The sequence below is a fragment of the Chiloscyllium plagiosum genome, unplaced genomic scaffold, assembly GCF_037043375.1.
Source record: "Chiloscyllium plagiosum isolate Xiang-an unplaced genomic scaffold, Cpla_swu_hap1 HiC_scaffold_6, whole genome shotgun sequence".
Taxonomy (NCBI): Eukaryota; Metazoa; Chordata; class Chondrichthyes; order Orectolobiformes; family Hemiscylliidae; genus Chiloscyllium; species Chiloscyllium plagiosum.
This window is the reverse complement of record NW_028270144.1, coordinates 30,529,895-30,546,104: the sequence shown is the minus strand read 5'-3', so window position 1 is coordinate 30,546,104 and position 16,210 is coordinate 30,529,895. Positions and strand designations below refer to the sequence as shown.

The window sequence follows — 16,210 nt, the reverse complement described above, 5'->3', positions numbered from 1 at the left end:
AAGGACAATGGAAAGTATAAACAGACAAATGGAAAGGATAAATAGACAAGGTCTTTTCCCTGGGGTGGGGAGTCTAGAACTAGAGGGCATAGGTTTAGGATGAAAGGGGAATGTATAAAAAGGGACCTAAAGGGCAACTTTTTCACAGAGTGTATGGTATGTGTTTGAAATGAGTTGCTAGAGGAAGTGGAGGAGGCTGGTACAATTACAGCATTTAAAAGGCATCTGGATGGATATATGAATAAAGGGTTGAGAGAGATACGGGCCAAGTGCTGGCAAATGGGACTAGATTAGGTTAGGATATTGGGTCAGCATAGACTAGTCGAAAAGAAAGGGTTTGACCATGCACGATCACCGCCAAATAAGAAAAGTAGTCACCTTCTCGGATTTACCTGCCCCCACCTGATGCTATTATTGGACACAGGCCAGAGATCTTTGAGAAAGGCATGAAGGGAGAGTTAAAGAGGCAAACTGGAGTCCCAGCTCTCTCTGCTTTTGGCAACATGTTCAATGGTGTGTCCAGAGAACATCTTCGACTGGCAGCCCAGCTGCACAGCATCTCCAGCTCCTAGTACCTCAGAATGAGCATGATTGGCCTGACCAGATCCAGAGAGACCACTCAGTGAAACGTGCAAAGACCAGAACCAGTCTTGGAGGAGAGGGAAAGCCCAAATCGATGTTTCAGAGAAATACCTCAAGGTAGCCTGTGCCAGCCTTATTGAATGAGCGTTAACCAGTCTTTCCAGACAAACAGTTCTAATAGTCGTGGACTGGGTTTAGCAAATCCTCAGAAGCCATGTCAGAAATAGGAAGAATCTCAAATCACACTGGCTATGTTGTTAGCAACAAATCTGAATAGCATTCACCATCGTTCCTTGAAAATGGAGTCGCAGGTGGATAGGATTGTGAAGGCGGCATTTGGTATGCTTTCCTTTATTGGTCAATGCATCCACGATAGGAGTTAGGCGGTCATGTTGCAGATACAGGACATTGTCCTTTCCAAACGTGGCCTAACCAATGGAAAGTATAAACAGAGCTGAAAATGTGTTGTTGGAAAAGCGCAGCAGGTCAGGCAGTATCCAAGGAACAGGAGAATCGACGTTTCGGGCATAAGCCCTTCTTTGCCCGAAACGTCGATTCTCCTGTTCCTTGGATGCTGCCTGACTTGCTGCGCTTTTCCAGCAACACATGTTAAGCTCTGATCTCCAGCCCTCACTTTCTCCTCATTAGGTATAAACAGACAATGGAAAGGATAAATAGACAAGGTGAAATTCTGCTCTCCCGTCTATAGGAAGGAGGTTATGAAACTTGAAAGGTTTCACAAAAGATTTACAAAGATATTGCCACAGTTGGAGAATTTGGGCTGTAGGGGGGAGTGAACTGACTGGGGCTGTTTTCTCTGGAGCGTCAGAGACTGAGGGGTGATCTTATAGAGGTTTTTAAAATCATGAGGGGTATGGATTGGGTAAACAGACAAAGGTTTTTTTCCTCTGTGGTAGAGGAGTTCAGAACTAGAGGGCATAGGTTTAGGATGAGCACGCAAAGGGACCAAAGGAGCATCTTTTTCATGCAGCGTGTGGTGCGTGTATGGAATAAGCTACCACAGGAAGTGGTAGAGGCTGGTACAACTATAACATTTATCCATCCACATGTCTTTTAAATGAATAGAAAGGGTTTAGAGGGATATGGGCCAAATGCTGGCAAATGCGACTAGATTAATTTAGGATATCTGGTTGGCATGGACGAGTGGGACTGAAGGGTCTGTTTCTGTGCTGTAGTTCTATGACTCTAAGTCAAAATCTTCCTTAAATCCCAGAATATGGTAAACCTTCCTTGCACTCTCCATAGCCAGAGTTTACTCTTGTCTACATCTTTCTTCCTCTTAATCCATCTTTGTCCTCCTTTACCGAAGTCTAAACTACTCCTAATCCTCAGGTCTGCTGCTCTCTTCAGCCAATGTATCTGCCATACCTTCAATCTAAAAGATCCTTACTATGTCTTAACCATGGTCAGGCCATCTTTCCCCTTTTTTTGTGCCAGACAGGAAGGAGTCATTATTGCAGCTCCTCCATACACTCTTCAAAATGTTTGCCATTGTTTCAATGACAGTGGTGACTAGGCAATGTTTGCAAATTTATACTGATACCAGCTTGTGCCTCATATTATTGTAATTTTTCCATTTACCCTCTACTCCAAATCAACTACTTCATTCTCTGTATTAAGGGATTAAGAATTTTATCACATTATGGTCACTGTTCCCTAAGGGGCCTCACACAGCTAGATTGCCAATTAGTCCTCTCGATTACACAACACTCAGTCTAGGATGGTCTGTTCTTTTGTTTGTTCCTCAAAATATTCAACCAGAAAACCATCCCGGATACACTCCAAAAAATTCATCTCTTATGATATTGTTATTGATTTGATTTGCCCAATCTATATGTAAATTTAAGTCACCCAAAATTAAAGCTGTATCTATTTTGCTTCTGTCTCTGATTTACTGCTTAATACCTTCCCCAGTTCAAATAAAGTATTTCATAAATATTCAGCTGGTGTTGTGAGCTATCAAAATGTTACACAAATTCCTCACTTGTATTCTTCACCCCATCCCTTTCTCTTGTTGCCCCTCCACTGTACTCCCTGCTGGACTCTTCCAACACCCTGCAACCCTCCTGAAATAAGGATGGAATCCCCTGCCCCAGCTTAGCAGAAGTCAGCCAACTCAAAATGATAGAATGATCTGGGATTCAGTAACACACCAGATATTGTCTTCATCCAATAAAACACTCAAAAAAGTGAGGATAAATTGGTAGCTCTTCCAAAGACAAACCTCCTACGGTCAAGTTTAATTCCATAACAAAGGGAATCTCTAACTTAAGTGTTACAGTATGACCTGATTAGTAAAATTTGTCATTACATGTCCACAAGTTTTTTGCTACCTCATTTTAAAAAATACAGTAATGAGCCCAGACATGAAACAATCCAGATCTGATTCCTAATTATACTAATTTGCTAATCCCAACCATTGTAGCGATGAGAGTAAAAGTGATGTACATAGAGATAAGACTATTTGTAGCTACAAGAATCAATAACCAGCATTGATAACATTTAAAATCAGCAGGATTTAGTGTCAAGATGGAAAGAGGTTAATAAAAATCCACAACTCAAAAAATGGTCACAAAAATTTTGCACTGTTCAATAGAATTTTAAGCACGGAAAGCCTGCGTTATATAGCAAGACATTCTTTCCCACATGAATTTGCTTTGGAGAGCTGTCAGAATGCAGCAATTACTCACCATTAGCTCTTCTCATTTTACACCATAAAAGCAGCTTCATATCTATTCCACAAGTTACCATGTTAAACATTAATATCAAGTAACTAAACCATAAATCCTACTTTCACTTAAATTTCACCTTATGGCAATAATTTGGTTGAAGATTCTTCACAAACAACTATGCTATCATGTTAGAGAATTTCAACATATTCACAAATAAATAATCCAAAAACATCTGAAAAACTGATCCTCCAAAAAGATTTTAAGCTGAAAATTCAGACAGGTGCCAAAGACGGATTTGATGGACATTTAAACTGAGCTTTAGGACAATTGGATTCTTTGACACCTTCCATTTAAAAAGTGGTTGCATTCTTCAAAATCTTTCAACTGATATTATATATAAACAGTGTGGTTTGTTCTACATACAATCCAAAGAGAGATCAGTTTCTTTTATCACAGTATACCACACTGCAATGCTGCCCACTCCACTTGGAATTATAGCTGATATTTATAATACTAAATTCAAATCAAACACAGTCTGAGATGCTTTACAGTTTTCCAACCAGAGTTCGATGGCCTTTCCCACTGCACTTTTAGAGGCTGCCCTCAGCACAATGCTATTGACAGCACTTTACAATAGCAAACGAACAGGTTTTGGACAGGTTGAGGAGCATCTTCCATCAAACTGGTGGCCCTCCCGTCCATCAAACTCTGCAGCTGTTCATCTTGGTGCACATTCACAGGAAGAGCGCAGAGTGAGTTTTACATCACAAAATTGCTTAAGAGGCTAAACAACAACAAAAAACTATTTCTGGACAAGCTTTAAAAAGGCACTTTGCATGATCTCTTACCCATTGCAGCTGCTGAAGACAATGGAAGTGCACAGGCTGCTGAGACTCCATATGCACAGATAACACGAAAAGCTAACTAGGAGAGTCCTTCTCACCAGCCAAGTCATGCATTGGTGCTCATCAAGTTCTGGCAGTGAACCATTTATTATGGGAGCTACGAATTAGCCGTTTAATGAGAACAAGGTTAAAACGCGACCAGCTGAGGCTTATGGATGAAAGGAGATGTGTTAGAAACACAACAGTCAGAATTTCACAGCTCCAGCAGTGGACATTGGGAAGAGGTTTGTCTTGATGTTTCACAAAAAGAAACAGCACAGCCAGTGAACAGATGAGCTCTTGATGGCAAAAAAGAAAACATAGATGCATTCCTCATACTTGATGTCACAGAGGACACTGGGAAACTGATTTTATGAGCTGGCTGGCATGGACAAAAAAGTTATTGGTTGGCAGAGGTTGAACAAAAAAAAGAGCAAAGATGGAGAATGAAATTGTACAAATGAGGCACCATTCAGAGCTGAGGAGGTCAGTAGAGAATATGGAGGGAAATTTGTGGTGTTGCTTGCTAGAGTTAGTGTGAATAACAGATTTAAGAGAACACAAGTAGGCAACATGACAATGTGTTCAAAGGCAAAGGTAATGACAAAGACATTACGAGTGAATGGTATTTAAACAGGAGGAGAAGAAAAGGGAAGGGAGAGACAAACAAAAAGAAACTTGCAAAGTAGTAAAATGCAAAACATGAACAGATGGTCAAATGTTGAAGTGGTATTACCATAAGATAACAAGAGGCACAATGAGAAAAGCTAAAGAAATGAAAGGCATCTGTGAGACACAATGTATGAATAGCTGAAGAAATGGTTGACAAAGCAGATGGAAAAACACAAAACAATTGGCAAAGTAATGCAAATACCACTGGCTTGAGCAGGTAAGAGGAAATGAAGGTGGTTAATACTAAAAAAGCTAATAATGCTTGCATGGGACATATTCAAGCTATTACTGTATTGCAACACTCACATTTAAGCTGGAAGTGTTGATCACTCAGAAGATCTTTGACTTTAGCAAAGGAATCCACACCCAGAAAGTTAACTTCCCTACAGTTTCTAGGTTATATAATGCATTCCTAATACGGTTTCAGATTTCCAGAACCTGGAAATAAGAAGTAACCTCAGAAAAAAAAATCAGAAGTCACAATGCCAGACTGTAGTCCAACACGTCTATTTGAAATCACAAGATTTTGAAACATAACCTCTTTGTCAGGTGTGGATTATAACCTGGTGTCATGTGATGTCTGCCTGCCCACTCCAGTCCAACACTAGCACCTCTGCATCAAGGTAACCTTGGAAAGATAATGGTACAAGGTTCTTCCATTAGTAAGCCAATACAAAATTAATATATTGTTCAGGGTGTTGTGCAAAGATACCCAGTCCTGCATTAAACATCTTAATAACAAAACAATATTGCCAAATGCTCAAATATTGTCCTCACCAGAAAGCATTTGGCCATATCCCTCTAAACTGCTCCTATTCATATAGCCATCCAGATGCCATTTAAATATTGTAATTGTACCAGCCTCCACCACTTACTCTGCAGCTCATTCCATACACAAACCACCCTCTGCATGTAAAAGTTGTCCCTTTGGTCTCTTTGACATCTTTCCCCCTCACCTTAAATCTATGCCCCATCGCTTTGGATTCCCCCATTCTGGGGAAAAAGACCTTGCTTAATTACCCTATCCACACCCTTCATTATTTTATAAACCTCCATAAGGTCATCCTGCAGCTTCGACGCTCCAGGGAATATAGCTCAAACCCTTCAACCCTGGTAACATCCTTGTAAATCTTCTCTAAACTCTTTCACTTTTCATAACATCCTTCCTACAGCAGGGAGACCAGAATTACATGCAGTATTCCAAAACTGGTCTCACCAACGTCCTGTTCAGCTGCAACATCATCGCCCAACTCAAATACTCGATGCACTGACCAATAAAGGGAAGCATACCAAATGCCTTCTTCACTACACTGGCTACCTGGGACTCCACTTTCAAGGAGTGATGCACATCCTAGAAAGAGGCTTTTTATCATGTCAGGTGAAAAGCTTTCATTAAGTAATGATTTGGAGATGCCAGTGTTGGACTGGGGTGTACAAAAGTTAAAAATCACAACACCAGGTTATAGTACAACAGGTTTAATTGGAAGCACTAGCTTTCGGAGCGACGCTCCTTCATCAGGTGGTTGTGATGATGAAGCCACCTGATGAAGGAGCAGCGCTCTGAAAGTTGGTGTTTCCAATTAAACCTGTTGGACTATAACCTGGTGGTGTGTGATTTTTAACTTCATTATGTAAAGCCATTTAATAAGATCAAGAAGCATTCATTATGCAAAGTCAGTTAAACAAGATGAAAAGCATTCATTATGTGAAGCCAGTTAAGGTTAAAAACATTAATTGTATAACACCAGATTGCGTAACTACCTACAGATCCTTTGGCAATACATCCCATCACCTAACAGGATTGATTAAAATCTCCAAACCAGCCTGGGAATGGCAGAATTGTATACTGATCTCCTATGAATACCAGCGAGCCAACTCAGGAGAATAATAATAAAAATAAATGGAAGGATATTTCGAGTAGCATTGCATGAATTAGGGTGGGAGGAATCGAGCATGGAGCATAAAGCTGACAGTCCAGTCATCAAAATGGCCTACTGTATTATAAATTTTATGCAACATGTAAATATTTGCAAGCTCCTTAGTACCTGGAATGGCACAATTTGTTCATTCCGGCATCAGTGCAGTTGCACCCATCGCCAAGCTGGATACAATGCGTACATGTTAGTGTGAAAGCATATGTGTATAGAAGGGTGGCTACATGAAGTCAGTCCACTCTTTAAATCAGCAACAGCAATCATGGGCACACAGCATTGGCATTCGATAGCACACAATCACAAATGATAATCAAAATACCTGGAATGTTTACAAAAAAACATTTTGCAAACCCATCTTATACTGCAACAAATCATGATGCGCAAGTAATCTATTCGACAAGGAGGCTGAGACACAATGTAAGAGTCCAATATTGTCATCGCCATAGTTGCACAAGTACTTGCTAACAGAGATTAGTGGGAGAGATGGAAATGAAGCAGTGAGTAATGAGAGCTTTGGCTGATCATAAAGTGTTCAATCCAACTATGGGATCAAGCATGAAGCCCTTAGTGAGCCATTGGTCAGGGCATTAACATAGCTCCAGTGAGAGATAACTTGGGAGGAGTTTGAACAGATATTCTTCAGCTACATATAGCATCAGAAAGGGCTGACATTGTAGAGTCCCAATAAAACAGTATTCACTCCCAAAGAAATTTTCAGTCATATTAAGACACCAATTGAAAGTTATTGGATAGGAGAAGTGACAATGCAATGATAATGTCACTGACGTGGTGAGTCAGAGTTCCAGTTTAATGTTCTGGGGATATAAATGGTGAAGTTTGAATTCAAGTAAAACAAAAAAAAACAGGAAGCAGCAGCTAGCCTAACGCCAACTATGTAACCACTGCCAATTGTAAAAATCCCAACTGGCTCAGTTATCCTTCAGGAAAGGAAATCTGCTGTCCTTACCCAGTCTGGCGTACAAATAATTCCAGTTCCACAGCAATGCAGCTGACTCTGAACTGCCTCCCAACAATGGGGATTAGCAATCATTAGAGGCTCAGCCAGTGATACACACATACCCAATCTTCTGCATGGAAACTTTTTTCCCCAGTTACCAGTTCCGAAGGGTGGACACAAAACATTAAGTGTTTTTCTCCACAGATGCTGCCAGACCTGCTGAGTTTTTCCAGAAATTTCTGTTTTTGTTTGTAATGTTCTAACAAGATGACCCTGAATTCCAGTACATCAGAGAGTGAAATTTGAATTTAAAACAAAATCTGGAATTGAAAGTCTGGCCTAATAGTAACCACTTAATTGTTGTAAAAATATATCCAGTTCACCAATTTCCTTCATGGGAGGAAACCTGCTGTCTTACCTGGTCTGGTCTACATGTGAATCCAGACTCTTAGAAATCTTAACTACTCTGGGTAAGTAGGGATTGGCAGTAAATGCTGACCTAGCCAGCAACACACTTACCATAAACAAATTGCACTAAAAATAGCCAGAATTACCCACCAATTTGGGAATGGTTTGCGGCAGAAAGCAAAAATGGGCGGCGTATGACTCGTGATCTGTGCAGCATGTTGCTGCATCCAATTAGTCAAAGGAAATGGTCAAGAAAAGTATAAACAGAAAAGTGGCTTATACCTTTTTCTAATCCACCTGTTCGGAGGGGTTATTGGGTTCAGGCACATAATTCCTTGAAATTTGCGTCACAGGTAGACAGTTAAGGCAGTGTTTAGCATGTTTGCCTTCATTGCACAGACCTTTGAACATATGAGTTGGAACGTCATGTTGAGGTTTTATAGGACAATGGTAAGGCCTCTCCTGCAGTACCATGAAGAGTTCTGGTCGCTCTCTTATAGGAAAGAGGTTATTAATCTAGAGAGATTTCAGAAATGACTTAGGGATGTTGCCAGGAATGAGGTTTCAAGATATAAAAAAACTGGAAAGATAGGGATCTTTTTCCACTGAACCCGGAGGTTGAGGGGTAACCTTACTGAGGTTTCTCAAATCAGGAGGAGCACAGGTAAGGTAAGTGACAAAGGTCTTTTCCCTGAGGTGGGGGAGTTCAAAACCAGGAGGCATATTTTTAAGGTGAATTGAGAAAGGTTTTAACGAACATGAGGAGCAACATTTTTTTCCTAAAGAGTGTGACTTGTGTGGGGAATGCATTGCCAGAGATTGATGCAGGTACAGTTGCAATGTTTAAATGATATCTGTACAAGTTAGTGGATAGGAAGGATTTGAAGGGACAAGGGTCAAGTGCAGGCAAGGTGAGACTCGTTTAGTTTGAGTCAGCATGGACTGGCTGGACCGAAAGGTCTGCTTCCATGCCGTATGACTAACAAGTGTAATTTGAACTCAGACCGCCTGGTTCAAAGGTACCACTGCACAAAACCACCTTATATAGCATACCTTTCAAGAGTTTTCTCTCTCAGTCTGCAATGCAAGGATAACCTGCTCACTTCCTCATCATCCCAATTCGGTTTAATCATAAAGAATTAAATAAATTACTAACTCTATTAGCCAAATCTACATCATTGAGGAGGCAGACGCTCCTTATCTATCTCCCTGCACCAGTTGAGCTGAGACTAATGAATTTAGCACAGGAAAACATTGGATGGAATTGCTTCTGGTCCACAACAAACAATTTTCTCTCTGAGCCAGGAGAATTCCACCCCCACCCCAGGTCAGATGAACTGCAATTGATATTTACAGTTAACCAAACAAAGAGCTTTTCCTGAAACAAGACTACGACCCAAAACACTGATCCTGATGAAGCAAAGCACTCCTCCATTGTGGTTATTCAATGCTGCACCCAAAAGCAAATCTCTCCTGCAAATCAGGAACAATTTCCCTTCAACATGTATTCCTGGCCCTTTTAACAATAGAAATATGCAAAGACATTTCCTAACTGTTACATGCATCAACAGTTTTCCTTTTGAGCACGTAACCTCCCAGGCTGTTCCTTCTCCAATACAAGCCCAGCATCGGCAGAGAGAGCTGTTCTCGCAGTAGGAGGATACTATCATAAACACTCAAAATAAATAAAAAGGCTGACCACAGAATTAGGGCAGACCCTGCAAAGTTAAACGCAGTTATTTGTATCAAATCATGCCTGTGCTCTGACAGGCATACAACTGCCAAATGTTTTATGCATATTATAAAGCAAAAGCAACTCTCTGTAAACACCCTTTCAGTTGTTACATTTGAATGGAAAGAAAAGGCATTAAACCAATATGGTGTTCCAAACAAAGAACCACTTTTCAGGACTTTCTTTAAAGAGAGCTTCTAACATGCGATCAGACAGACAGAAAAGGACATCTCACAGTCATTGACAAAAGGAGGCTATATGTGTGGCTTAGGTTTGCTGTCGCGATTGCAAACTCAAAGGCATACTCTTGCAGCCCATTTGAAGAACTGAGGGTAAAGTTTCAAAGTGGATTTATGATAATTAAAGAGGCGGCATTCAGGAACATCCACTGACCTATCAGAGAGTGTCCCCTGCGGGAAGAAAGTCACCTCCATCACCCACTTAAATCATTCATTTGTTACAATCAGATTCTGGATGAGTTTTCCCAATTGGTTACTATGGGATTATCTCCCCTTCTTTATTCATAGCAAAGTGTTTTTTTTAAATCAAATACTTTAAGGAGTGAATTCAAACAAGCTTTGAGTTAAAGTGATTTTATTAGTTACTAAATGCACAATGAAGTGATAACACAATACACAAAAACACATTAGGAATCCGTAGTCAGCTCCCCCAAAAAGATAGGGTTAGAAGAAAATGGACAAACCAGTCTGATTAATTTGGAAAAGGTAGTCAGTTGAACATTACCAATACTACCCACGGTCATGGCTACATAACTGAACAGAATTAAAATGAGAGCAAATTACTCCATATGAAGAGTCATCTCTACTCAAAATGTTAGCTTGCTCTCTCTCTCCATGGACGCTGCCTAACCCTCTGACCTCCAACATTCAAGCAATTGAGAGATTAGGTTTTCCAGGTTGGTGAAAATTCTTTGGTCTGAATTTCTTTTGAGTGACCAGCGGACAGGACTCAGAATGAAAGGAAATCTCCTTTCTTCACCTACAGTGCCAGGGTATAGGATGGCTGTTATTATAACTGTGACAATACAGATGTAATAGATTCACTGCATTGTCAGGCTAAACACAGATCCAAAAGTTCATTTTAAACTTTGTTTTGTATAAACTGTGGAAGAGATAAACACAAACCTTTGCTGGAGATGGTTTCCTGCTAAAAAGGTAGGGTAATCAGCTTTTCATTGTCAGTTCCTTTCTGGTCTGTTTAAAGTTTTTAACATTCCAGCCAACCACTGAATTTACATCCATAGTCATATTTTAGCCAAACTGCCTTTCAAGGGAAGGTGTCAAAAATTTTAAATCCAATATGCCCATAAGTGATCTAGGCTCATGATCCATAGTCATGACACTACCAAAGACCATAGCTGAAAACATGGTTTAAGACACTCATTGCCAGAATGGAGATGGCTGTGAACTTGGGACATCCAGAATAATAGGCAGTTGTCATTTTCAAGTTGCTCTACCTAGTCCTTCCACCAGGCTAAAGACAGTTGTCTGTAAGTGATAGAGTCAGATGTACAGCACAGACACAGACCCTTCAGTCCAACTTGTCCACGTTGACCAGATACTCTAATTAAATCTAGGCCCATGTCTCAGCACCTGAGTTATCAGGTCACGCAATCGAAAACTTGGCGGATGTGATAGCTTCTAAGATGCATCTTAAAGAGAGGAGAAATACTGAGAACTGGACATATCAGATGCAAAGGACAACCTTTAACTAATCCAAGGCTTGATGAAGCTGCTGATAAAGGTGAATCAGCTGCTGTTGAAGTGTTGCACCTTGTGTTGACAGAGTGGTGGATCACTGATGGTTTGGATCACTGATGGTTTGGATCACTGATGGTTTGGATCACTGATGGTTTGGATCACTGATGGTTTGGATCACTGATGGTTTGGATCACTGATGGTTTGGATCACTGATGGTTTGGATCACTGATGGTTTGGATCACTGATGGTTTGGATCACTGATGGTTTGGATCACTGATGGTTTGGATCACTGATGGTTTGGATCACTGATGGTTTGGATCACTGATGGTTTGGATCACTGATGGTTTGGATCACTGATGGTTTGGATCACTGATGGTTTGGATCACTGATGGTTTGGATCACTGATGGTTTGGATCACTGATGGTTTGGATCACTGATGGTTTGGATCACTGATGGTTTGGATCACTGATGGTTTGGATCACTGATGGTTTGGATCACTGATGGTTTGGATCACTGATGGTTTGGATCACTGATGGTTTGGATCACTGATGGTTTGGATCACTGATGGTTTGGATCACTGATGGTTTGGATCACTGATGGTTTGGATCACTGATGGTTTGGATCACTGATGGTTTGGATCACTGATGGTTTGGATCACTGATGGTTTGGATCACTGATGGTTTGGATCACTGATGGTTTGGATCACTGATGGTTTGGATCACTGATGGTTTGGATCACTGATGGTTTGGATCACTGATGGTTTGGATCACTGATGGTTTGGATCACTGATGGTTTGGATCACTGATGGTTTGGATCACTGATGGTTTGGATCACTGATGGTTTGGATCACTGATGGTTTGGATCACTGATGGTTTGGATCACTGATGGTTTGGATCACTGATGGTTTGGATCACTGCCTGAAGGAGCGTCGCCCCGAAAGCTAGTGTGCTTCCAATTATACCTCTTCCCACTCTAACAAGCCCCTGTTCCACCCACTGCCCACCTTGTGCTCAAAAACAAGGAATAGGTGGTCTGATTAGCAAGTTTGCAGATGTCACTAAGATCGGTGGAGCAGCAGGTAGCGATGGGGACTATCAGAGAGTGCTGCAGAAAAAAGATCGTTTGAAAGTTGGGCAGGGAAATGGCAGATGGAATTCAATATGGGCAAATGTGAGGTGATCCATTTTGGAAGATCCTATTCTCGAGCGAACTACAGAGGAACCACGATTATCTGAACGAGATGGGCAGGCAGTATTTTGTTTGGATAATTGATGTCAAGATTTGGAGATGCCGGTATTGGACTGGGATGTACAAAGTTAAAAATCACAACACCAGGTTATAGTCCAACAGGATCTAACTGGTTAAAAATCCCTAGTAAAAATCCAAGTTAAAAATCACACAATACCAGGTTATAGTCCAACAGGTTTAATTGGAAGCACACTAGCTTTTGGAGCGACGCTCCTTCGTCAGGCACAAACACCTGATGAAGGAGCGTCACTCCGAAAGCCAGTGTGCTTCCAATTAAACCTGTTGGACTATAACCTGGTATTGTGTGATTTTTAACTTGGATTTATTTAGTTACCATAGACTAGTGAGCTATGCTGAATGACTGATTAAGAATATAAAGTATTAGCCTGGGGTTAATGCGAGGATTTTAGTTTTGAGCACAATTCCAATTAAACTGGGCAGACCAGCAGAAAAGATCACAGAATTTCAAGCACAAATTACATTGTGAAAATCCAGTTTCCACAATAAAATATCGAGCTGGAAGCTGGCCTGGGCCACAAAACCAGCCATACCTCTAGATCAAAGTCAGATGATACATTCGTTACATCAATGGCAATTCTCAGTAACTGATTTCATTTGTTGGCCTTCGTACGTACACTTAAAAATTAAGTATTGTTTGGACACAAGGACACTAAAGAAATTTTTAAGCATGTTTATTTTTAAATTGTTGAGAAACCAACAACTGTAACATACCGCAAATGGGTAAATGTTTCTTTATGTAAGATTTTCCAGTTATTTGACAGCAGATTACTCCCAAGTCAGGGTTTCCGGGGGGGGGGGGGGGGGGTCCGGAACCCTAGGTGGGGTCACGAGGTAAAATTTTGGGATGCGGAGCTCAGACAGCATAGACGCTCACTCTGGAGTTTAAAATAAAAAAAAGTGTTCCCACTAACAAGCCCCTGGTCCACCCACCGCCCACCTTGTGCTCAAACGCAAAGCATTCAAATTTTCCACAATTTTAATGAGTCTCAGTTACTCATGGGTTGCCTTCTTGGAGCTTGGAAGTTTTGATACTACTGCTGCTTTAAAAAAGGTGACCAACAGCTTGTCTAAAAATACACTTTCATGTCATGACAGAGGAAGACAGTGGTCAGATCAAGGAGATACCTTTGTGGACCGGAAATCTGAAGTCTTTCACAGCAAACAGCGTTCAGAAGATTCTGATAACATACAGTATCCACAAGCAGTACACTGAGCCAATGAAATCAGTGTTTGATCACTTTTTTTTCCCATTGTAACCAGAACCAGCAGCTGCAGCATTCTTTAAGGCTACTTCTCACACCAGCTTTTAACTTAACCTCCAGGAGCTTGATGTTTACACTATTAAGTCCACTTTCTATAGTTGAGCCTGTCACCAAGCTCCAGAAATGGGACTATAAAATATTATCAGTCTAAGATGTTAAAATATTTTTTAAAAAGGCTTTAGACACAATAGTCATCTCGTTTTTCTTAAATTAACACTTTTAACACCCACCTCCAATTATTGAAGATAGATGAGGCATCAATTAAAAGTAACATTTTGGTGAAAATCTGTGATGTTATTATTTTGGTCTGGAGCCTAATCCAATGCAGATATGAAAAGATTTTGGCAGCAGAGAAACCTGCATGCTCACGTTTTTAAAAAAATACAGTTGCACTGTTAACATTGCTGCCTCACATTTGATTCCAGCTTCAGGCAACTGTGCGTGTGGAGTTTGCACATTCTCCCTGTGTCTGTGTGCGTTTCCTCTGGGTGGTCTGGTTTCCTCCCACAGTCCAGAGATGTGCAGGTGAGGTCAATTGGCCATGCTGAACTGCCTGCCCAGGGATGTGCAGGCTAGGTGGATTAGCCATGGGAAATGTGGGGTTACAGAGATAAGGTGGGATGTACTTTGGAGGGTTGGTGCAAACTTGATGGGTCCAATAGCCTCCATCTGCACTGTAGGGATTCTATGATTAATATAAATATTCTGTTCAAACAAGGCATCACAGCAATTCAGTGGTTAATACTGCTGTCTCAGTGCCAGGGACCTGGGTTTGATTCCACCCTCGGTAACTGTGTGTTGAGTTTGTACATTCACCCAGCGTCTGCCTGGGTTTCCGCCAGGTGCTCTGGTTTCCTCTCAGAGATTTGCAGGTCAGGTGGATTGGCATGGGGAAGTTGTCCAGAGTGTCCAAGAATGTGTAAGCTAAGGGTGTTAGCCACGAGAAATGCAGGGTTACAGGGAAACGGGAGGGCAGGAGAGGGCTGGGTCTGGGTGGAATGCTCTTCGGAGGGTTACTGCAGACTGGCTGGGCCAAACGGCCTTTTTCTGCATATTGGAGATTGTGATTGTAAGTTGTATAGACGAATTGTTAACTTCAGCAAAACAGAAGCTCAAACCCATACCAAAAAATAATTGAAAGAAATTTATTAAAAGTAAAATCTCTTAAAATGCATGGCCTGACCACTAGGGATGAAAATGTGTTGCTGGAAAAGCGCAGGTCAGGCAGCATCCAGGGAACAGGAGAATCGATGGTTCGGGCATAAGCCCTTCTTCAGGAATGAGGAAAGTTTGTCCAGCAGGCTAAGATAAAAGGTAGGGAGGAGGGACTTGGGGGAGGGGCGTCGGAAATGTGATAGGTGGAAAGAGGTCAAGGCGAGAGTGATAGGTCAGACTGGGGTGGGGGCGGAGAGGTCAGGAAGAAGGTTGCAGGTTAGGAAGGCGGTGCTGAATTCGATGGATTTGACTGAGACAAGGTGGGGGGAGGGGAAATGAGGAAACTGGTGAAATCAGAGTTCATCCCTTGTGGTTGGAGGGTTCCTAGGCGGAAGATGAGGCGCTCTTCCTCCAACCGTCGTGTTGTTGTGGTCTGGCGATGGAGGAGTCCAAAGACCTGCATATCCTTGGTGGAGTGGGAGGGGGAGTTGAAGTGTTGAGCCACAGGGTGGTTGGGTTGGTTGGTCCGGGTGTCCCAGAGGTGTTCTCTGAAACGCTCCGCAAGTAGCCGGCCTGTCTCCCCAATATAGAGGAGGCCACATCGGGTGCAGAGGTTGCAATAGATGGTGTGTGTGGAGGTGCAGGTGAATCTGTGGCGGATATGGAAGTTTCCTTTGGGGCCTTGGAGGGAGGTGAGGGGGGAGGTGTGGGCGCAAGTCTTGCACCTCCTGCGGTTGCAGGGGAAGGTGCCGGGAGTGGAGGTTGGGTTGGTGGGGGGTGTGGATCTGACGAGGGAGTCACGGAGGGAGTGGTCTTTACGGAATGCTGATAGGAGGGGGGAGGGAAATATATCCTTGGTGGTGGGGTCCGTTTGGAGGTGGCGGAAATGACGGCGGATGATGCGCTGTACATGGAGATTGGTGGGGTGGTAGGTGAGCAC

The 16,210-nt window shown here is 41.9% G+C and overlaps 1 protein-coding gene across 6 annotated transcripts in view; it reads right to left on the bottom strand.

The window, feature by feature from the left end:
- The window catches only part of LOC122550529 (LIM domain only protein 7), a 229,781-nt gene that overhangs the window by 182,460 nt on the left and 31,111 nt on the right, over positions 1 to 16,210 (bottom strand). The window lies entirely within an intron of this gene.